The sequence below is a fragment of the Rhincodon typus genome, chromosome 7, assembly GCF_021869965.1.
Source record: "Rhincodon typus isolate 14 chromosome 7, sRhiTyp1.1, whole genome shotgun sequence".
Taxonomy (NCBI): domain Eukaryota; kingdom Metazoa; phylum Chordata; class Chondrichthyes; order Orectolobiformes; family Rhincodontidae; genus Rhincodon; species Rhincodon typus.
Genome location: NC_063338.1, coordinates 43,750,357 through 43,774,007, shown reverse-complemented (window position 1 = coordinate 43,774,007; position 23,651 = coordinate 43,750,357). Strand labels below are relative to the sequence as shown.

At 39.2% G+C, this 23,651-nt stretch overlaps 1 protein-coding gene and 1 long non-coding RNA gene across 2 annotated transcripts in view; both read right to left on the bottom strand.

Moving 5' to 3' along the window:
- ola1 (Obg-like ATPase 1) overlaps positions 1-23,651 on the bottom strand; it is a 192,167-nt gene that overhangs the window by 78,811 nt on the left and 89,705 nt on the right. The gene's annotated exons all lie outside the window — the stretch shown is intronic.
- The window catches only part of LOC125483567, a 27,366-nt gene continuing 5,232 nt past the window's right edge, over positions 1,518-23,651 (bottom strand). Inside the window, exon 3 of the long non-coding RNA XR_007262516.1 lies at positions 1,518-1,659. This is a non-coding gene — a long non-coding RNA (uncharacterized LOC125483567). The remainder of the gene's footprint in view (positions 1,660-23,651) is intronic.

The window sequence follows — 23,651 nt, the reverse complement described above, 5'->3', positions numbered from 1 at the left end:
CAAAGATGTGCAGGCTAGGTGGATTGGCCATGCTAAATTGCCCTTAGTGTTCCGGGATGTATAGATTAGGTGGGATGCTCCGAGGGTCGGTGTGGACTTGTTGGGCCAAAGGGCCTGTTTCCACACTGTAGGGATTCTATGACTTAACTAAAAAATCAAAATTGACCACTGAACTTTACAAAAGATTCAGAGCATCTTCAACTACCAAAATCAGATTATTTGATCATTTATTCTACTGTCATTTGAGAAACTTCATTGTGAACAAATTGGTTCTTATTGTTCTGTTTCAGAAGTATATTTCGTAAGTAGTTCATTGACTATGGGGTGCTTTCAGATGGAGATCACTGTTAGGTTCCAGCCCAATATTAAATGGAAAACTGTTTTTGTTAATGCTAAAATTAGGAAATGAAGACATGACAACTATTTCTAAGTATGACAAGTCCAACTTAGCTAAACTCAAAGCTGATTCTAAGGTTTTAGAGTAGATCTGTAGCTCGGGTTGTGGGTGTTGAGGTTGGTTGGCTCGCCGAGCTCACCACGAAGCATGCTATTAATAAACACATTGAACTCGACCCCATATACATTCCACTATGGAGGAAACCCGGAAGTGAGGCAATCCATTGCAACGGACCCCAGAGTTTAAAAACCAGGCGGGAAAACACACCGACGCTTCATCAGAGGCTGCACTGAGGATGTTGCCAAGCAGGGTAACAAAACGTCTGCAGAACAACAAACCAGCTCGGCGAACCAACCAACCTCAACAAAGCTGATTCCTACTGTACTGACGTGATCTTTTTGCATACCCTTCAATAATCATCCTTTAAAGCTCCCACAATCCAGAGTGCTCCTATTGTGGATATAGCAAATATAGCTAGTGTAGGTTAATGAAATTCCTAGTGAGAGTAAATAAATCTGACAAAAAAAAAGTAGTGACAGTGATGATTATGAGGTTGCTGAATAAAGTGAAGAAATTAGAGAATTAACATGGCATTTTACTGTTCTCCAGGGAGAAAAATGTATAGGACACTCATGAAGAAATATGGGGAAGGAGGATATTAAATGGGTGAAGTCTTATATAAGCCACTGCTATGAAGGCATTAAATTAAAACCATATCATGCAAACGGTTGCCAAAGCTGAATAAGCGCTACTGATAAAACTTGACATCAATTTACAAATCAGCATTTAAAGGTTCACATTTCTAATCGATACAATTGTAAGCTTCAAACAACAAAAAAAATTCATAAAACAGTACACGAATTTTTGGCTTGTCTTATTATAGCATCTTTCTTAAGTTCAGGGCATCTCAAAGTGTCTAAAGCAAATAAAATATGTCAGCTGTTACTGAGGTTACTTCAAAAGTTAAACAAAAGCTAAAACGTTTTCACCACTGGATGTCCACAAGGTAGTTGTTTGTAAAATTTTAATCATCTGAAGAACTATTTATCATAAAAATGCTTTAATTTTCTAAAATCTACTTTCTATCTAAACTGTACCTTTAAAGTAGATCAACATACCTGGCAGGCTTGTGGTACTTGCAGAGGAAGTCAAATCGCTCATCTGGAACTGGCACTCTGCTTTCATTGGGATCAATGGTACAGAAGGGAAAGTTTTCTGCAGCTGCCTGACTTTTTGTAAGAACGTTAAAAAATGTAGATTTCCTGTTTCACAAAAGGGAAAAAAAAAGTTAACCAGCATTTCTGACAAAAGATACAATGAAGTAACAGTGTCTGGTCCAGCATACAGCAAAGTCAAATATTTTAAAGACAAAGGAACTAGTTCAAGGGACTGTAACTTTACATGACATATTTAGTCAACTTTGAACAGGTCACAGTCATGAAAAACAATGTACGTGGGCGGGGGCGGTTAAAGTGTTACAAAAGCAAAAGATGAATTAAGTATTTGCAGAGATTTGAAGAGAACCGAGATTTACTTTGAACATAAAAGGTGAGGAATGAGAGTGTAAAATCACAGAATATTACAGTACAAAAGGAGATCATTTGGTCTGTCACATGGTTGACAGCCTTCTACAAAAGCAACACTGCTCGTGCCATTCCTCTGCCCATTCCCACAGCCACAGAATTTTTTCTACTCAGACAGTTATCTGATTCCATTTTGAAAGCCATCACTGAACCCCTCCACCACACTCTCAAGCAATGCATTCCACAGCCTAACTACATGCTGTGTAGAAAGGTTTTATAATCACGTCACCTTTGGTTCTTTTGTCATTCACTTTAAATCAATGTCCTCTGGTGCTTTTTTATTTTCTGCCCTTAATGTCAGTGCTGAGCATTTCCCCTGGACAGTTTAGTGCCAGTCAGAAGCAAATAAAAAAAATCCTCAACAGTGGTCCAATAATGTACTTAAACCCTATCATTAAAAAGTACTACATCAAAGCAACAATCATTTTTTCCCCCAAACTCAGGCATCCTATGACCTGAATGAAACTGCTAATATATAGATAAAAAATATGGAATGAAGTAGAGGGCAAACACAAGCACAAGGGAAAGAGGGATAATCTGCAGGGGACATCACCCATCTATTGAAGAAACCTATTTAAATTTTCAATGCATTAAAATCAAAATCAAAATCAAAAGGATGAAACTGGGCAGATTCTGCAACAGCCAGATTACTGTCCAGGCAATAAATATGAAAGCTGACCCTAAGAATTTGGATTAAATTTTCAAGCAATCATAGAATCAGAGAAACCATAAGGATTATTGATGTGGGGACATTCAAAAAGATCATAGGAATTACAACACAAGAGGTAGGAGGTCCACTTATTTGTTCATGGAATGCCTATCACTAATTTCTCTTGAGGAACTGGAGATGAGACTGTTTCTTAAGTTGCTGCAGAAGCAGTACTGAAGGTACACCCAAAATACTGTTATGACAGAATTTAAGGATATTGATTTAACAATGACAGAACAGCAATATAATTCCAAGTCAGGATGGTATGAGACTTGGAAGGAAACTTGAATATGGAAGCATTACAACACCTGGACAACACTTGTCTGTGATGGTACAGCATACTGGTTTGAAAGGTGAAATTCAAAGACACTTAGCAAGTTCAACAGTGCTCCTCAGAGATAGTGCATACCACTTTACTGTCAGCAGTTAATGAAGGTGGTGAATGTTTAAGTCATAGATAGACTGCCAATCAAGCTGGCTGCTTTGCCACAGATGATGAATGCAAAGTGTTGTTAGAACTAACTCATTAAGGCCAGTACAGACTATTACACTGCACTTCTGACTTGCAGCTTGAATGGTCAATCATTAGGGAAATCAGGAGTTGAGTTACTCTCTAGAAATTCCTAGCGCCTGACCTGCTCTTGTAGTTACAGTATTTATAAGACCGGCTTGGTGAAGTCTCTGGTCAATGGTAATGATCAGGATTTGATGGTGGTGGTAGGGTGATGGTAATGCCATTGAATGCCAACTGAGATGGTTTCATTCTCTTTTGGAGATGGTCACTGCCTGGCAGTTGGGTAGCATATACTTCACTTGCCACATGTGAATGTTGTTCATTTAGGCATGAAGATCTTTGGCACTGAGCAGCTGCAAATGGGATTGAACACTGCAATCATCAACAAACACCCAACCTTATGATGGAGGGAAGGTTATTAATGAAGTAGCTGAGGATGGGTGGACCTAGGAATCTAGCCTGAAGAACAGCAATGTCCTTGGTCTCAAATAATTGACCTCCAATAATCCTAACTATATTTGGCTCCACGTGGGGACAGTTTTCCCCAAAATCCCACTGATTTAAATTTGCTCGGGTGCATTCAAGGGCTGCCTTAATGTCAAGGGCATACACTCATACCTCCCGACTGAAATTCAGGTTTTTGTCACACCCTTAGACAAAGGCTTGTCTCAGGATGGTCCTGATGCAACAGAAATGCACTGGGCATCAGATTCATACTAATTGGGGCTTGATAACACTTTCCATCACTTTGCTGATGTTTGAGATAATAAACCAGATTAACTTTCGTTTACCAGTTCGATTATGGTAATGGAGGGATTTTCTAATGAGGAGAGGTTGGACTTGTACTCAGTGGTTAGAAGAATGGAATGTTGAAACAAAAGATTTTGAAGGGTCTTGACAGGGTAAATGCGGAGAAGTTGTTCCCCTTATGGGAGAATCTAGGACCAGATGGCATCATCTTTTGCCCATTCAAAACAGAGATAAGGAGAGTAGTCAATCTGGGTTGTTCAGTATATTCAAGGCTGAGTTAGAGAGACCTTTAATCCATAAGGGATTCAACAATTTAGGGCAAAAGGCTGAAAAGTGACATTCAGCATTATCAGATCAGCCATAATTGGCAAAGCAGACTCGGTGAACCAAATGGCATATTTCTGCTCCAACATGTAATGGTCTGTTTTTGAAGACAAAATAGATAGAAGTCTCCCACAATGTCAGATCAATCCCAGTGTTGTGGCTGTACTGTGATAGTTTGGTTTAGGGTGTGGTTAGTTCTGATGCACAAGTCTTCAGTGCTACGACTTGATGATATCAAAGTACATGACCTGTACATTCAGCCATTTCTTTAAATCTTGGAGTGAATCAAATTAGCCGAACACAGGCATCAATGATGCTGGGGACCTCAGAAAGAGCAAATTAAATATTCCCAGCGTACATCTAGCTGAAGATGATTAGCAAATACTTCAGCCTCATCATTTGCACTGATGGATTTAGCCCCCCTATCATTGAGAATATAGATGTTTGTGGAGTCTTCTCCTTGCTACGTTAACTGTTGCCTGTTCACAACTGAACTTGGCAGGATTGCAGAGTTTTGATCTGATCTGTGTGGAATTGCTTAGTTCTGTCTATAGCATCCTGATTACATTGTTCAGCACACACAGGCCTGTGTTGCAAATACCTAATGGTACAGCTGGTACACTCTCCTACACTGTTCATCGAACCAGGTTTGATCTCCTGGCTTGATGATAACATCTTACATGTGCATGCACAAATGTGTTTGTGGGAGTGAGTGCTTTCATTGCATTTAAATTTCAGGTGTTGTGTGAATAAACATTAATCTTTTCTTTACCTTTAAAAACTTACCAGAAAGCTTTTTTTGTCTAATCAGTAAATTTACAACATTAAAAAACGTTTAAAACACACCCTTTTAAAAAAATACATCTTACTGCAGTCACCAGGGAGGTGAAGTTTTTCAAAAATAAAAAAAAGAGGGACGGATACCCCACCATTCCTTTTCTGCCTAAGATGATGCCACCAAGAGACTACATTGATAAAGTGCTCAGTATTTAAAAAAAAGCTTCATTTCCACTCTGTGGTATTCGTTCATATTAATACTATCATGGGCAGATGCACTTGGAACAGTTAAGTTGGTGAGGGCCAGTAGGTTCTTTACTCTTACTGGTTCTCTCACCACAGACCCAGTCTGGTAGATATGACACTTCAGGCATTACCAAGTCATTCTTGGTAGTATACACTGAGTTCTGCGCTTCCTTTCAATGCTTGTCTAATCCATTTTGAACTGACAGCCAATGCCACAAAAGTATACTTTAAGGTAACACAGAGTACAATAGTCTCCAAGATGTTTTTGTAAACTTTCATTTGATAATCTCGAACTTACAGCCCTTATCAATATGTTAACTTCAAGACTGCAGACTAATGACAAATAAATATGTCTATTCAGTTTATCAAATTCATTTTTAAATTACTCTTAAATATCCTCTTCCACCACTCTATTAGAGCATGAACCTTCCAGATATTTGTCTTAAAATCGTATTTCACTAGTTTAAATATATTATTGTGATTTTTTTTTTAAAATTACATATCTAAAAGCAAACTGCTATTTCTACACTTCAGGATTTGGAGAAAATGATCACTTCTTTGTAAACTGAAGAATCCAAGTTTCTGAGTTATTCCTCATAGCCTCGCAGCCAGAATTCAAGTTAGGTGGATAATTGGCACTAGCCTATATTTTTCATGTTTAGGTTATACTGTTCAAGATTGTATCACATTTGTTCATTTTTGTTCTACATCAGTTAAATATTTTGCGCATGAAGTTTACCTAGTTGTTAGATTTTGTTTAAATTCATCCTAGGATATTTTAACAACATAGAGTACATGTGCTGGCTATTTTTCGTTTGACATTCTTCATAACCAGTACACATTGTTTCTTTACTTGTCTCAATTTCTTGCTCACTTCCACATTTTTCTTAAATTCTCATGACTTCAAAGTTTAATATGAAATTTTGTTCAATGTCTTTGAAAGTTGAGCTGCACTCTGTTGTACAGGTACAGATGTTTAGATTTACTCCTGTTAACTTATATGATTATTTTACAGGGAATGAAGTGAGAACAGGAGGGTTGCCAATTTGCTCAATTTACCTATTTGAATACGGGCATTAAATTATTCCAATTCCAAACTAATGGTAGCTCCCTAGTATCTGTTCAATTTCTCAACTGGGGAGGTGATGGCCTAGTGGCATTATCACTAGACTGTTAATCCAGAGACCCAGATAATGTCCTGGAGACCTCGGTTCGAATCCCGCTACGGCAAATGGTGGAATTTGAATTCAATAAATACCTGGAATCAAGAATCTAATGATAACCGTGAATCCATTGTTGATTGTCAGAAAAACCCATCTGGTTAACTAATGTCCTTTAGAGGAGGAAACTGCCACCCGTATCTGGTCTGGCCTACATGTGACTCCAGATCCACAACAATGTGGTTGACTTTTAACTGCCCTCTGGGCAATTAGGGATGGGCAACAGATGCTGCCTGGTCAGTGACGCTCTCATCCCATGAATGAATAAAGGAAAAAACCTCTCTTATCCTGTTTTCTTTGGCATTAACAAGAGTGGTGAGAATCAGTGCTTATTTTGGCTTAATGTGTAAATGACCTACACGCAAACTAGAAACAATTCAGAACATCCTCCCAATCCAGAACCAGGAGTTACATATTCAGATTTTAAAAAGTTTAATTTGAGACAAATGAAAGCCAACTTAAATTCATTAGAGGCGACTATTCAACAGTTCATCTCAGTACAGAACTGGAACAAACTTTTAAAGTTGCAATGCTAAGCATGCAAGATAAATACTTATTTAAAACAGCAAGCATGGACTAAATAGACAGAACAATGAACTAACATAATGTTCACATCTGAATGCTTTCTCCTCGTCTTCACAGTAATAATATAAGCAGTATGCCTTCTCAGAGTTTTCCCAGGCAAACTAACAACTTTGATATAATTGAAATGGTGGTTGCAGACAAGCTAAGAAGCAAGTTTACAAGGTACTGTTGGACTGTAGCTAATCTGGAATAATCAAATTAGATTGGGTGTCAAAGGGGAAACATGTTCCATTCAAAGATGTACCTAGCTGTGACAAAACTGTGGAAAAAAAAATAAATTCCACGAAAACAGTGTCAATTCTTGACACAGTACAGAAGCAATTGTCCATATATGTAGTCTTAGAGGAATCAGCAAAGCATTTAAGTTTCAACATTCTACACTAGGTTCAATTTTTTTCATCCACTTCAGTTATCATTTAAGAGAAACAGAAAAGGATATCCCCATAATGCGGCATAAATGTTACACAGCATCCACAGCATATCTTGGATTTTTCTATTGCAAGGTCTCTTCCAAAGACAAAGGGAATGTTGAACAGAACTCAGCACAGAAATGTAGAATTCACCTCGATGGACAGTGATGAAAGTATTCTGAGTCCAGCACAGGAGAGAGGCTGGCGAGTAATAAGTACAACAACAGGTTCCTAATTTATAGATGTTCGACTTACGAGAGCATGGACTTACAGACATGATCCCTTACAGTGGTGTAATTTTGAAGACTCAACAAATGAACATTTCCAGTATTTATGAACAGCTGCTCTACATTGTCATGCAGTGTGTTCCTACTTACGTACAAATCAAATTGCGAACAGACTCCAGAAGGGAATCCATTTGCAACCCGGTACTCAAGCAGTCATTTGCAAGTACAGAACATAAGTATGACTATAAAACAACATTTTCTCAAAGCTTTCAGTCTTACACATCAGGACATTTCACAAGAATCAGTACGCTTGCCTTTATTGGTCAGTGTATCCAGTACAGGAGTTGGGAGGTCACGTTGCAGCTGTAGAGGACATTGCTCAGGCCACTTTTGGAATACTGCATTCAATTCTGGTCTTCCTGCTATAGGAAAGATGTTGTGAAATTTGAAGCGGTTCAGAAAAGATTACAAGGATGTTACCAGGGTTGGCGGGTTTGAGCTAAATGGAGAGGCTGAATAAATCTTGGCTGATCTGATGTAGTGCAGTTGATGCCACCATGTCTGCCTTCCACATGCCATCTGAATATATACTCCCTGGGGAAAAGAATTCTTCGAATCAGCATCCAAGAAAACATAATTCTCCTTATCATCGAGCGTTGGAAGCTGAGGGGTGACCTTATAGAAGTTTATAAGGTCAGCAGGGGCATGGATAGGGTGAATAGTCAAGGTCTTTTCCCCAGGGTAGGAAGTCCAAAACTAGACAGCATAGGTTTAAGGTGAAAGGGGAAAGATTTAAAAGGACGCAAGGAGAAACCTTTTCATGCAACTTTTTCTCATGAGAGTGGCGTGTATGGAACGAGCTGCCAGAGGTGGTGGTGGAGGATTACAACATTTAAAAGGCATCTGGATGGGTACATGAATAAGAAGGGTTTAGAGGGATATAGGCCAAATGCTGGCAAATGGGACTAGATTAATTTAGGATATCTGGTCGGCATGGACCTGTTGGACCAAAGGGTCTGTTTCCGTGCTCTACATCTCTATGAATATCAATTCAAGGGATAAAGTCAACACATTAGAGAAGAGTGCTGATTGGTTGGCAAGTGGACTTTAATTGTTAGAGGCATTGCCATGGAGAATGTTATAGTTCATTCGAATTGATAGTTAACAGGCAGGCTCTCAAAATTTTAAAACCAGGTAGGATAATGGATTGCCAGGCCATTGTCATGAGAAATTAAAAAGCAACTGGCCGTCACCTATTATGCCGGGCTGAAACAGGCAACGTGTATACATGCTCTTTCTGTCTGCAAAGAACAGGGTCCAATGCAATAATATGTAGCTTCCAGTCCAGACAAGCGTGCCACACTGCATGTTCCAATTCCTGAATTTGTTGCCAGTCTAATTCCTCACATATTCAGGATTATGCGGCAAATGATATCCAATTGCAGAATCACATCTAATGGTGGACATTGTGTTGCAAGTTTTGCAAACACAGGCTGGTCGGGTATAGTCAATACCTTGCATGTTATGAAAGACTGAGGGCACAAACCCCTTGATGCAATCTACCAGTGTTTTGGACAAATAGCCTACATACTTGGGATCATACCAATACTAAATTCACAAAGTACATTACTCAGTTGTGTGACGGTCAGAACCTTTTTCTGGCTTGATAGCAGCATTCTGTTAATGGTGAGCACCACTCATGTTACGATTACATAGTAGTAGAGTGAAACCTACTGTTCAAACTCTTGAGATGTCTCATGGTTCTTTATTCACTAACGGGATGAGGGCTTACTTTTAGGCAGCATTTATTGCACATCCCTAATTGCCCAGAGGGCAGTTAAGAGTCAACCACATTGCTGTGGATCTGTAGTCACATGTAGGCCAAACCAGGTAAGGATGGCAGTTTCCTTCCCTAAAGGACATTAGTGAACCAGATGGGTTTTCCCCCATTGATGAATCATCAATGGATTCATGGCTATCATTAGATTTTATTGAATTCAAATTCCACCATCTGCCGTAGCAGGATTCGAACCCAGAATGTTATCTTGGCCTCTGGATTAACAGTCCAGCAATAATACTACTAGGCCGTTGCCTCCCCGGTAATCCAAGGTAGACTGGGTAGTTTTCAAGACCAAGAATGGCTGCCTCAAAGCCTTTAGCAAGTTTCTGCGATACACAGGAAGAAATCCGATCATTCTTTTTGCACCCTGATCAAACAGAGTCAATGCGCCTGGCATTAAAGTTAAACAAACTCTGACAGTTAATTGTCAATCAACATAAAGTGGTTCATTCTCCACGACAATGTTTTTACCAGAGTCCACTTCACAACCAAGAAGCATTTTCCTCTTATGGTATGAATACCGTTTTTCCCCTTTGAACTGGTATTCTTGTAAAATGCCCTGATGAATGCAAAATGAAAATTTTGGATAAAATGTGCTTATTTTCAGCAATAAACAGATACTCAGCATGAAGAACAGTAAGAAAAGCAGAAACATTCAGCAGACAGCAAGCATGCAAACGGAGGAGACACTAAACAAAACACAACAGAATAATGAGAACAACTTATTTGCCCCTAAATTTAATTTCAATTTAAAAAATCTCAAAGTTTGTTCAAATCTGAAAATTATAACACGTCTTTAATCCACAAGAAATTAATGGTAAATCTACCAATTTATATAATGTTCTGCAGGCTCCCATTTCTAAATGTTCACCTTCCCCTTTGAGTTTTGCAAAGCTGGGATGGGAGAAAGTGGCAGTCTTTAACTCCATTTTGAGAGATGCATGTTAAGAGGACATATGTTTGCGCTGATGCATTGTAGAAGTGGTTAATTATGTCTTCTCATTCAACACATGGGAGATGGTATAGAACTCAGGAACAAAATATTTTAAAACCATAATGTTATAAACCTACAAGGTCACTCCTCAGCCTCCGACACTGTAGGGACAAAAGCCCCAGCCTATTCAGCCTCTCTGTACAGTTCAAACACTCCAGTCCCAGCAATATCCTTGTAAATCTTTTCGAACCCTCTCAAATTTAACAACATCCTTCCAAAGAAAGGCAACCAGATTGTATGCATTATTCTAAAAATGGCCTCCCATACAGGCAAAACATAATGTCCCAACTCCTATACTCAAATGAAGGAAAGTGTGCCAAACGCCTTCTTCACCACCCTGTCTACCTGCAACTCCACTTTCAAGGAACTATGCACCTGTACCCCCTAGGTCTCTTTGTTCGGCAACACTCCCCAGGCCTTACCATTAACTGTCTAAGTCCTGCCCTGGTTTGCCTCACAAAATGCAACAGCTCACATTTATCTAAATTAAACTCTTTGTGCCACTCCTCACCCCATTGGCTCATCTGATCAAGGTCCCGTTATACTGGGATAATCTCTTTCACTTCCCGCTACGCCACCTATTTTGGTGTCATCTGCAAAATTATCAACCTCCTATATTCACATCCAAATCATTTACATAAATGGCAAAAAGCCATTTTCTTCAACATATTAAAATACATTCTATGTAACACTTTTATGTCTATTATTTCAGTAATATAATTTGGATGGGAAGACTCCATTGATTAGTTATGAATTTGAAAAGGGATTTTTCAATAAATGTTAGAAAACCACTGATATAAATAAACCCACTCCTCAATTTAAATACTGCTTCAACATCAATGCAATGGGTTTGTTAATAGCTAATTTATTGAACAGGGCAACTTTCTAACACAGCTGTGCAAACTCACAAAAATACACCATGATGTTCCAAATGTATAATGATGGCACAAGCAGAGTTGTCAACAGGTAGTGGAGGACTCAAACATAAGTAAAGTGCCTCCAACTGTAACTACAAATAAGGTATGAAAAAAAAAAATGGCAATTTTATGGCCATGTGTTTTTGATTGCTAATGATTGTTTCCATGAATACAATTTATTATCATGTCAAAAGAGATATGTCAAAAAATGTATCAGAGATAGTAGGAACTGCAGATGCTGGAAAATCTGAGATAACAAGGTGCAGAGCTGGATGAACACAGCAGGCCAAGCAGCATCATAGGAGCAGGAAGGCTGACGTTTCGGGCCTATTTAGAAATTTTAAAGTCAGTTTATACTGTGATGCATCTATTGCACCATTTACTACAGTATGTAACAATTCTGAAAGATTCACCCTTAAGACTTGAAAAAAATTAATGTTAGTAATTTCATCCACTGCAATCATAGTAATTACAACACCCACATCAGTTATTTTTGGCCCCAACAGTTCAGATGTTGCTCATTTTAATGATTAATTCAATTCATTCCACATGAGCCCATAACAGGAATAGTACAGTAAAATTCATTCATAAATATCTGACGAGTTAAATATTGCAGCCAAAAGTATTAAAAACCCTGTCATATTGGGATAGCAGCAGCCACTAACAATCAAGCTTTTCTTTAATGGGAACCACTTAGTCTGTAATGGATTGTCTGCTATCACACCTGTCATATCATGGACAATTTTATTCTGATTAAAAAAGGGCCAGGTATAAGGAATGCATTGTTCCCACATGGCTCATCCACATTGGAAACCTTAAATGTTAACTAAATCCTGATGTATAATATTCTACACACACTTCAATTGAAAATAAAAGCAGAACACTGGAGCTAGATTATCAGAAATCCATGCATCAACGCACATAATTTTGTGGCAGTTTAGGAAATGAGATGAACTTTTGACCTCTCAATTCATTTACCAGTAAACTATTGTACCATATGACCCATCAACAACAGAAGAACCAAGTGTGTAAATGTCAAAACACTGTCAGGACCATGGCACTTTGGAAATGATGTTGTCAAGAAATGACACATAAAATGCAAAAGCCTTCCCCGTTGCTGATGTGAAATGGTAATGAACAATGATGGAGTTTTCCCTTACAAGATGCCACATTGTTCCTATCAACCACATCCTGGAAAATATGGCTAATGATTTGCATCAGAATAACAACCACGACATCTGTAGTTATTCTCATTCATTTTTGATATCTATACACAGCACATCAGTTTTAAGTGTGAGATGAATGCACAAACACAATACACTTCCTTGGGAATGTTAGCTACATCTATCTGATGTAAAGTGCTCAAAGGCTGAACAAAATGTAACATCAGAACGTTATGCATTTGCAGTATTACATATAGTTTTATACTTCCCCCTAAAAAGGAGCATAAAAGCAATGAATAAAGCAGCACATTTTCACTGGTTATTACCAAAGGTGAGGAGTTACAGTTATGAAGAGGTTGGAGAAGTACAAACATATCCTAACATCACCCCTCCATCCCACCGCCACACCACCCATCCTCCAGCCCAAAGCAAAAAAAGGTTGAGAGGTGACATATCGCTTGCATACAGATATTTACAGGAAATTAACCATAAAACTTCAAAAGAACAATTAAAAATGACTATTCCCAGCAGTGGTAATAAACCTGATTACAAAATCAGGAAACATTCTGTTCCTATGTCGTTGGAAACAAAAAAAAAAGAATATAGAGCAGGCTTTTCAATGTTCAATATGACAATATTCTATAGAAGGATTAATTCTGATTATCTCCATATAATTTTTTCCAATTTTTTCAATTTTGAGGGGAACTCATTCCTTGATGCCAGATAATGCTCCAGTATGAATGGTTTCTTTTCAAGTCTCAACCCAGTCCTAGCCTATATTTTTATCTAAGCAAATGACGGAGGACAACAGAAGCATAGATTAATCCATTGTAGTGTAAACTAATATAATGTTCTAAAGGAGGACTTCACTGTCAGACAGAAAGTGGTAACAAGACATAAGCATTCAGGACTTGAATATTGTGATGAAATAAATAAGAACACTACATACTAGGACCTGACTAAAGGTTCCTCTACCTTGCCTCATCATTCAGATCCAGCATGCATTCTTGGTTCTAAGCAAGAAAAGATACTCCAAACAAAATCTATTTAAATTGATTTCTTTTGAAGAATAAGCAAGAGAGTCCCTTGCACATGATTGCTCTTGAGATCTGGGTGGAAAATAACTTGCATATTTCTCAACTTTATCCAAAGCTAATTCTAACGCTTTATAACCAATCACCATACTCCATAGGTATGTGGATACTCAAAATAGTTCAAACAAATCCATGTGTACCACATGAAAAAGTCTCAAAAAATCTCTACTTCCTGTCAATCCCATTAATGATGCACATGTTTCTAATGGAAAGTGCTCATGTTAACTTGCCGTGGGCTAGTAACAAAAATCATGGGCCCTGGTGCCTCCCTGGTATCTGGCCCCCGACAGATTCTGTCAAGCAACTTCACAATGCTCTTTGGGTTCTATAGAACAGTGCAGTAAAGGTGGCATACATTCAAGTCCATCAAGGTTTGGGTCAGTCCTTTCAAAGAGAAATCCATTTAGTTACCCACGTATTTACCCAATTTCCCTTTGAACACTAAATTGAATCTGTATTTCCCACATCAAGGAGGGAGTACATTCCAAGTCACAACTCAACGTTACTCTTCTTTTTGCCTCTGGGCTTTTTTTGCCAATTAACTTGTGAGAGATTAAATCTGGCCCCTGCGACAGAGTCAATTACAAAAGATTTAAGAGCCAAACACTTGGGAAAACGGTGAAAAGTTCAGAAACAGTCAACATGGATAAGGGAGTGCCAGTGGATGTGGTTTACTTCAACTTTCAGACGACATTTAATAAGGTCCAATGTAACAGATTAGCATGTAAAATTAAAACTAATGGGATTGGGGCTACCGTACAGATGCGGATAGAGAACTGGTTGACAGACAGGAAACAGAATAGGAATAAATGGGTCATTTTCGAGTGATAGTCAATGATTAGTGGAGTACTGTAGGGATTAGTGCTTGGAGTCCAACTATTCTCAATATATATTAAATGATTTAGTTGAGGTGCAACAAGACCTGGCTATCCTTGAACACCAATCACCGAAAGTAAGCAAACAGGGGCAGTAGGCAATGAAGGCGGCAAACTGGCCTTCACAGCAAGAAGATTCGGGTATAGGAGCACAGATACCTTCCTACCATTCCACAGAGACTTGTTGACATCCCAACTATAGTATTGTGTGCAGTTTCAATCTCCTTGTCCAAAGAAAAATGTACTGGCTACAGAGACAAATGTACAACAGACTGATTCCTGGAATGTCAGACTGACAAATGGAGAAAGACTGGATTGGTTAGGACTATATTCATTGGAGTTTAGAACAGTGAGGGGAGAATCTCATAGAAACCTACAAAATTCTAACAAGACAAGATATGGTAAATGCAGCATGTTCACCAGGAATTCCAGAACCAGGGATCACAGTCCAAGAACATAGGGTAGGCCATTTAGGGCTGAGATGAGGAGTAACTTCTTCACCCAAAGAGTGGCGAGGCCATGGAATTCCTTGTGGCAGGGAGTGATTGTGACAAAAACAATAAATATTTTCAAGGAGTTATAGTTCTTATGGCTAAAAGGGATCAAAAGGTATGGAGGAAAAAGTGGGAATAGGGTACTGAGTTGGATGATCAGCCATGATCATGTTGAATGTACAGCAAGTTTGAAGGGCTGAACTGCTGTTCCTATTTTCGATGTTTTAATGTTCTGGCAAGAGAACAGCTGCAGACACAAGGAGATGAATGTCTCTTTTCTGGCGTAAAATTCAATATAACATAACTAGTAACAGCCATGAATTTAATATTTTGACTAAAATATGAAGAGCATCATACCCATTCCTCAGGAAATGTTAAATCTCTCAAATATTACAGGAAGCTACAGAATACATTTAATGCGTGGCACTGTCCTCTAATTTGGCATGCCTCTCCACTATTCCAACATGCATAACAACATAGCCAATAAATCATGAGCTACTGCATGAAGCGAGTAGTGCTCATCTGTCAGACAGACATTACAATTTTCAAGGAAAAAAAATTAAAATACAAAAAATTGACCCCAAATTTGACAGTCAGTAAGATTATGTGCCATTTAATTGGGAGTTTGCCTTTTTAATTTAATTAATGTTCTTTATCACCTTTTGTTTTGACCTTCTTTGAAAAATGTAGTGATTGGTGCTTTTAATTTTTGTTAGTTGTTTTTTGGTATGCTCCCTATTTTTAAATTATATTCCTTGTTTCTTTATGAGTTTTTAGACCATCAGGTGCAACATCGCAACTAAAACCATGCTGAAAGTGACAGATGTCAGGAGTCTTTCCTTGTTATCAAGTTATGTCAATATCTACAAATTCTGAATTAACAGGCAATAGAATGGGGGTTTGAACTAGAGTTAAAAGGTATGATCTAACAAAGAAACCAACTATTTTTAAAAAAAATTTCTTCAAGCCAAGAAAAATAGTCTAAAGTAAAAACTATTCTGCACTTTAGATGAAAAAATGAATTCCAGGTATTAGCATACCATAAGATAAACAAGTTTGTTGAGAATCTCAGTATCATTTATGCCATAGAAAAAGTTACTTGATTTAACTTCTCTCTGACAGTTTAAGTGTGATAGCTTAGTGGTATTGTCACTGTATTAATGTTCAAGAGATCCAAGTAATGCTCTGATTTGAATCCCACCATGGCAGGTGGTGGAATTTGAATTTGAATTCAATAACAATCAGGAATTAAAAATCTAATGAATGAAGCACATGCAATCTTCAGCTAGATGCGCCAAGCAAATGATCCATACAGAGGTGATCCTCCAGAGGTCATGTCAAATGCCAGTCTTCAGCAAATTGGATTCACTTCACATGATATACAAAGAAGCAGCTGGAGCCCTGAGAACATCTCAGGACTGAAGACTTGTGCTCCAGCATTTGCCAAGCCCCTAACCAAACTAGTCTAGCATCTACATTTCAGATATGGAAAAATTCCCAGGTATGTCTTGTAAACAAAAAGCAGGATAAATCCAACCCCTTCACTCTACTCTCAACAATGCTATCACCAGCACCTGCTTAGCAATACCTATTCACCGACACCCATTTTGGGTTCCACCAGGGCCATTCAGCTTCTCATCCCTACCACAGGTGGGACTTAAATCCAGACCTTTTGGCCCATGGTAGGGACACTATCACTGCATCACAGGAACCCCTCGAGTTCCTCAGGGTAGTGTCCTTGGCCCAACCATCTTCAGTTGCTTCGTCATTGACCTTCCCTCCATCATAAGGTCAGAAGTGAGGATATGCATTGTGCAGTCAATGATCCACACCACTTGCTACTTCTCAGATAATGAAGCAATCTAAGTCCATATGCAGGAAGACCTGGACAGTATTCAGGTTTGGGTTGACAAGTAGCAAGTAACATTCCCATCACCCAAGTGCCAGGGAATGACAATCTCCATGAAGTAAGAATCTAACCATCATCACTTGATATTCAATGGCATTACCATCACTGAATCAACATCCTGGGGGTTACCATCGACTTGAAATTCAAACTAGACCAGTTATATAAGTACTGCAGCTCCAAGAACAGATCAGAAGCTAGGAATCTTGCAATGAATAATTCACCTCCTGACTCTGCTAAGATTGTCCACCATATGCAAGGCAAGAGTCAGGAGTGTGACCGCTACCACCACCCTTCTACAGGAAGGATGTTCTTAAACTTGAGAAGGTGCACAATAGATTTAGAAGGATGTTGCCAGGACTGGAGGACTTGAGCAATACAGACAGGCTGAATAGTCTAGGACTTTTTCCTTGAGCGATGCAGTCCAAAACTGGATGACATAGGTTTAAGGAGAGAGGGGAAAGATTTAAAAATGACCTGAGGAGCAGCATTTTCATGCAGAGGATGGTGCATGTATGGAACAAGCTGCCAGAGGAAGTGGTGGAGGCGGGTAACATTTAAAAGGCATTTGAATGGGAATGTGAATACGAAAGGTTTAAAGGGATATGGGCCAAATGCTGGCAAATGAAACTAGGTCAGATTGGGATGTCTAGTCTGCACGGATGAGTTGGACCAAAGGGTCTGTTTCTGTGCAGTATGACTATGACTTGCCTGAAAGATGCAGCTCCAAACACTTAAGAAGACTGATACCATTCAGGATAAAACAGTGCAATTTATTGACACATCCACAAACCTTCAATACCTTCACCACCACCGCTCAGTAGCGTGTGTGTACTATTTACAAAATGCACTACAGGAAATCTGTCAGGGTGCTTAGACAGCACCTTCCAATCCCACGATCGCTACCTTCTAAAAGGACAAGACAGCAAATATATGGAAACACCACCACCTACAAGATGAATGTCCATTCAAGGTGGATTACCCTTCCAAGTTGAACATCATGTTTATTAGGAAATATATCACTGTCTCTTTAGTGTGCTGGGTCAAAATCCTGTAACTCTCCTCTGCCTAATGACATAGTGGGTGTACCTACACCAAATGGACTTCAGTTCGAAAAGGCAGCTCACCACCACGTTCTCAAAGCTGACCAGGGATGGGCAATAAATGCTGACCCAGAAGTGATCCCCACATCCCATGATTTATAAAAATTGGAAAGTAGTCAAACAAAACACAGTTTAGACATCCCAGAAATAAATATAAAGCACCTTTGTTTTCAAAGTTGAATCTCGATACCACCTAAATATTAAAGATGCCTTTAGTTTTAACAAACTTTTTCCTGGAGAATTATAAAAAAAATTTCTTTCGGCATCGAGTTAAGCATTAAGGTTTGAACTTTTAATGTCAGATCACAATTGCAAAGCAATTGTCCAAAATGATCTTGAAATGCTATTTTGACATCCAATGTAGAAATAAAAATTTTTTGAAACAATAAATGAATATCTCAATACAAAAAAAATTGTGTTGCCTTAATTTGTCATTTTAGACCACAAGATCATAAGGTGTAGGTGCAATAGCCACAGGTATGGTGCCAGAAGACTAGAGGTTGGCTTAACATGGTGCCACTATTTAAGAAAGGTGGTAAGGAAAAGCCAGGGAACTATACGCTGGTGAGCCCAACATCAGTAGTGGGCAAGTTCCTTAGAATCCCTACGGTATGGAAACAGGCCATTTGGTCCAATAAGTCCACACCAACCATGCAGAGCTTCCCACCCAGACCCATCCTGTTATCCTATACCTTTAACTCTGCACTTTCCCATGGCTAACACATCCTTGGACACTATGGGCAATTTAGCACAGCCAATCCACCTACCTTGCTGTTGGACAGAATCCTGAGGGACAGGATTTACATGTATTTGTAAAGACACTGACTGATTAGGGATAGTCAACATGGCTTTGTGCACGAAAATCATGTCCTACTAACTTGACTGAGTATTTTGAAGAAGTAATGAAGAGGACTGATGGAGGCAGGGTAGTGGATGTGATCTATACAGACTTCAGTAAGGCATTCGATAAGGTTCCGGATGGCAGATTGGTGAGCAAGGTTAGATCACATGGAATACAGGGAGAACTAGTCATTTGGATACAGAACTGGCTCAAAGGTAGGCGAGATGGTGGTGGTGGAGGGTTGCTTTTCAGGCTGGAGGCCTGTGAGGAGCGGGGCGCCACAAGGATCAGTGCTAGATCCACTGCTTTTCACATTTTACACAAAAGATTTGGATTTGAAGGAAGTATGGTTAGTAAGTTTGCAGATGACACTAAAATTGGTGGTGTCGTGCACAGCGAAGAAGGTTATCTCAGAGTTCAACAAGACCTTGATCAGAGGGGCCAATGGGCCGAGGAGTGGCAAATGGAGTTTAATTGGAGATAAATGTGAGGTGCTGTATTTTGGGAAGGCAGATCAGGCCAGGACTTACATACTTAAATGGTAAGGACTGGGGAGTGTTGCTGAACAAGAAGGCCTTGGAGTACAGGTTCATAGTTCCTTGAAAGTGGAGTCACGGGTGGACAAGATAGCGAAGGCTTGATTTTATTGGTCAGTGCATTGAGTATAGGAGTTGGGAGGTCTTGTTGCGATTGTATGGACATTGCTTAGGCCACTTTTGGAATACTGCGTTCAATTCTAGTCTCCCTTCTATATGAAAGATGTTGTAAAACTTCAAAGGGTTCAGAAAAGATTTACAAGGATATTCCCAGGGTTGGTGGGTTTGAACTTTAGGGAAAGGCTGAATAGGCTGGGGCTCTTTTCCCTGCAGCATCGGAGGCTGAGGAGTGACCTTATAGAGGTTTATAAAATCATAAGGGGCATAGATAGGATAAATAGCCAAGGTCTTTTCCCTGGGGTGGGGGAGTCCATAACTAGAGGGCATAGGTTTAAGCTGAGGGGGGAAAGATTTACAAGGGACCTAAGAGGCAACTTCTTCAGGCAAAGGGTGGTGCTTATACAAAATGAGGAAGTGGTGAAGGCTGGTACAATTACAACATTTAAAAGGCATCTGGATGGGTATGTGAATAATAAGGGTTTAAGAGAGACTTGGGCTAAATGCTGGCAAATGGGGCTAGATTAATTTAGGACATCTGGTCGGCATGGACAAGTTGGAACGAAGGGCCTGTTTCCATGCTGTACAGCTCTATGACTTTACAAAATTACGACTTTACCCATTTAGTCTGCTCTTTCGCCAAGATCATGGCTTATCTCAGAACCCTCAATTTCACCTTTCTTACTTATCCCTAGAACCCTTGATTCCTTCATTGATTAAAAATCTCAGCCCAAAATATACTTAACGACCAATCCTCCAAAGCCTTCTCCAGTAAAGAATTCCACAGATTCACTGCCCTCGAAGAAACTCTTCCTCATCTGTGTCTTAAATGGACAACCCATTATTGAGATTATGGCGTCTGGTGTCAGACTCTCCACAAGGGAAACAACCTCTCCCCATCGACCTTGTCAAGTCCTCTAATAACTTTAGATGTTTCAATAATATCCCCTCTCAGTGTTCTAAACTCCAATAAGTACTGACCCAACCTACTCAACTTCTCCTCATTAAAAAAAAATCCCTCAATACCCAGAAAAAAGATCTAGTCAAACTTATCTGGACTGCCTTCAATGCCAGTATGTATTTTTCCTTAGATAGGGGTACCAAAACTGTTCAGGTGCGGTTTGACTAGTTCCGTGTATAGTTTTAGCAGAGCTATCCTATTTTTATACATCATTTCCTTTCAGATAAAGATTGACAGTCCATTCGCCTTCCCTATTTCCAACCGAACTTGGAAACTAGCTTTGTGCGCTTCAGGGATGAATACATCAAATCCTTCTGTGCAGCAGCTTTCTGCAGTCTTCCTACATTTACAATACTCAGCTCCTCAATTCTTCCTGCCAAAGTACATAACATGGGAAAATACGAAGTTACGTTCCGTCTGCCAAGTTTCTGCCCACTGAATTAACCTGTCTATATCGCTGTTAACTCTGTCATCCTCACTACTTGCCTTTTTACCTATTTTTGTGTTATCTGCAAAGTTTGCAATACTACATTCATTTCCATCATCCATGTCATTAACAAATGTTGTAAATAATTGTAACCCCAGCACTGGTCACTGTGACACTCCACTGATTACAGGTTGCTATCCTGAAAATCCCCATTATGTCCCAACTCTGTTTTCTATTAGTTCACATCTTAATTTTTTTCAGCTTTTTTTCATGACAATAACATTCAAATGGAAAAGACTGAGAGTCACATATTAGATGTTAAAGAGTTGCAGATCGTCAACCCGATCTACCACATTCTCATCCAGTGACATAATATTAATGTTGTGCACACTAATGTATTCCAGCAGGAAATACTGGATAGTCATCAAGCATGGATACAACTACACTTTATTTTCCTTCAATTGGCCTAAGGTCAACTGTTGCACCTGTCTCGCCATTGTAGTGGCAAGTATTAAATCCACAGATCATAAATCAAATTAGCAACAATAGGCTCAGTGTCTGAAGGGTTGCACTTCGTAACTAGCACAGATGAAGCATTACACTGAATTGTACATTATCTGTAGCTAGTTCTTTACAATGTCTCAGTTTAACAGTTATACAACAACTGAATGCATTAACTTCATGTACACAGACTAATAACTACTCAACCAGAAATACTTGATGGATGTATATTCTATACAAGATACTCTTCCCCAATATATCAAGTCTAACAAATTTAGAATATATACAATTTCACATACTTTTTCCTCATGTTGACCAATATAATTTTTTCCTTTTTTTAAAGACATTCTTGGTTCGTAGATGCCATTGGCAAGACAGTATTTATTGTTTGACACAGTTACATGTGACACATTAACAGTCAATCAAATGTGTAGTAGTAATACTAAACAAACCAGTAGTGCTGAAGGCAAATAAGTCCCTTGGCCCCGATGGTTTGTGTCTTAGGATCCTAAAAGAGATGGCGACAGAGATAGTGGATGCATTGGTTGCAATTTTCCAAAAATTGTTGGATTCTAGGGAAGTACCAGAAGACTGGAAAATTGCTCATGTGACACTCATATTCAAAAAGATAGGAAGTTAAAAGCAGGTAACCATAGGCCGAGTAGCCTAACATCTATTGTTGGAAAAGTATTGGAATCAATTATTAAGGAAGTAATAGCAGAAAATTTGGAAAATCATAATCTAATCAAGCAGAGTCTGCACAGCTTCATGAAATGGAAATCACATCTAATTTGAGTCTTTCGAGGAAGTCTCAACCAGAGTTCATAGAGGGGAACCAGGAGATGTTTTATATTTAGACTTCCAGAAGGCATCCAACAAGGTAGCTCACATATAATAAGAGCCAATAGTATTGGAAGTAGATATTGGCAAGGATAGAGAATTGGCTCATGGGCAGGAAACAGCAAGTGAGGATAAGGGGTTCTTTTTCAGGTTGGCAACACACGACCAGTGGGGTTCCACAGGGATCAGTGCTGGGACTGCAACTATTTACAATTTACATTAATGCCTTGGAGGAACCAAGTGAATGCATTGTAGCCAAATTTGCACAGAACACTAAAATAGGTGGAAAGGCAGGTTGTGAAAGGTACAGCTTCCAGAGAGATACTGATAGGTTAAGCAAGTGGGCAAAAAAGTGTGCAAATAGAGTATAATGTGGGAAAATGCAAAGTTGTTCATTTTGCAAGGCAGAACCAAAGAACAGAATAGGATTTAAATCGAGAGAAACTGCAGAAAGCCGCAACACAAAGGGACTTGGGGGTACTTGTGCATGAGACACAGAACTTGGATTCAGGTGCAACAGGTTATCAGAAAGGCTAATGGAATATTGGCCCTTATTTCAAGGGGGTTGGAGTATAAGAGTAGAGAAGTCTTACTGCAACTGGACAAAGCACTGGTGAGACCACATTTGGTGTACCAAGAGCAGATTTGCTCCCCTTACTTGAGGAAAGATATCATTTCATTGGAGGCAGTTCAGAGAAGGTTCACTTGGATGATCCCTAGTATAAAGGATTGTCTCACGAGCAAAAGCTAAACAGGTTGGGACTCTGCTCACTGGAGTTTAGAAGAATGAGAGATAATCTCATCGAAACATATAGGATTCTTAATGGAAAAACCGAAAGAACTGCAGATGCTGTAAATCAGGAACAAAAACAAAGTTGCTGGAAAAGCTCAGCAGGTCTGGCAGCATCTGTGAAGGAAAAAACAGAGTTAACGTTTCGGGTCTGGTGACCCTCATCAGTTCTGAGGAAGGATCACCGGACCCAAAACGTTAACTCTGTTTTTCCCTTCACAGATGCTGCCAGACCTGCTGGGATTCTTAATGGGCTTGACAGTGTAAATGCTGAGAGGATGTTTCCCCTCATGGAAGAATCTAGGACCAGAGCATATAGTCTCAGAATAAAGGGGTGCCAGTTTAAGATTGAGACGAGGTGGAATTTCTTCTTTCAGAGGGTTGAGAGTTTTTCAAGCGTCTTGCCACAAACAGTTGTCCTTGTTTATATTTAAGGTCAAGACAGATAGATTCTTAATCAGTTGAAGAATCAAGGGTTATGGGGAAAGGGCGAGAAAGTGGACATGAGGA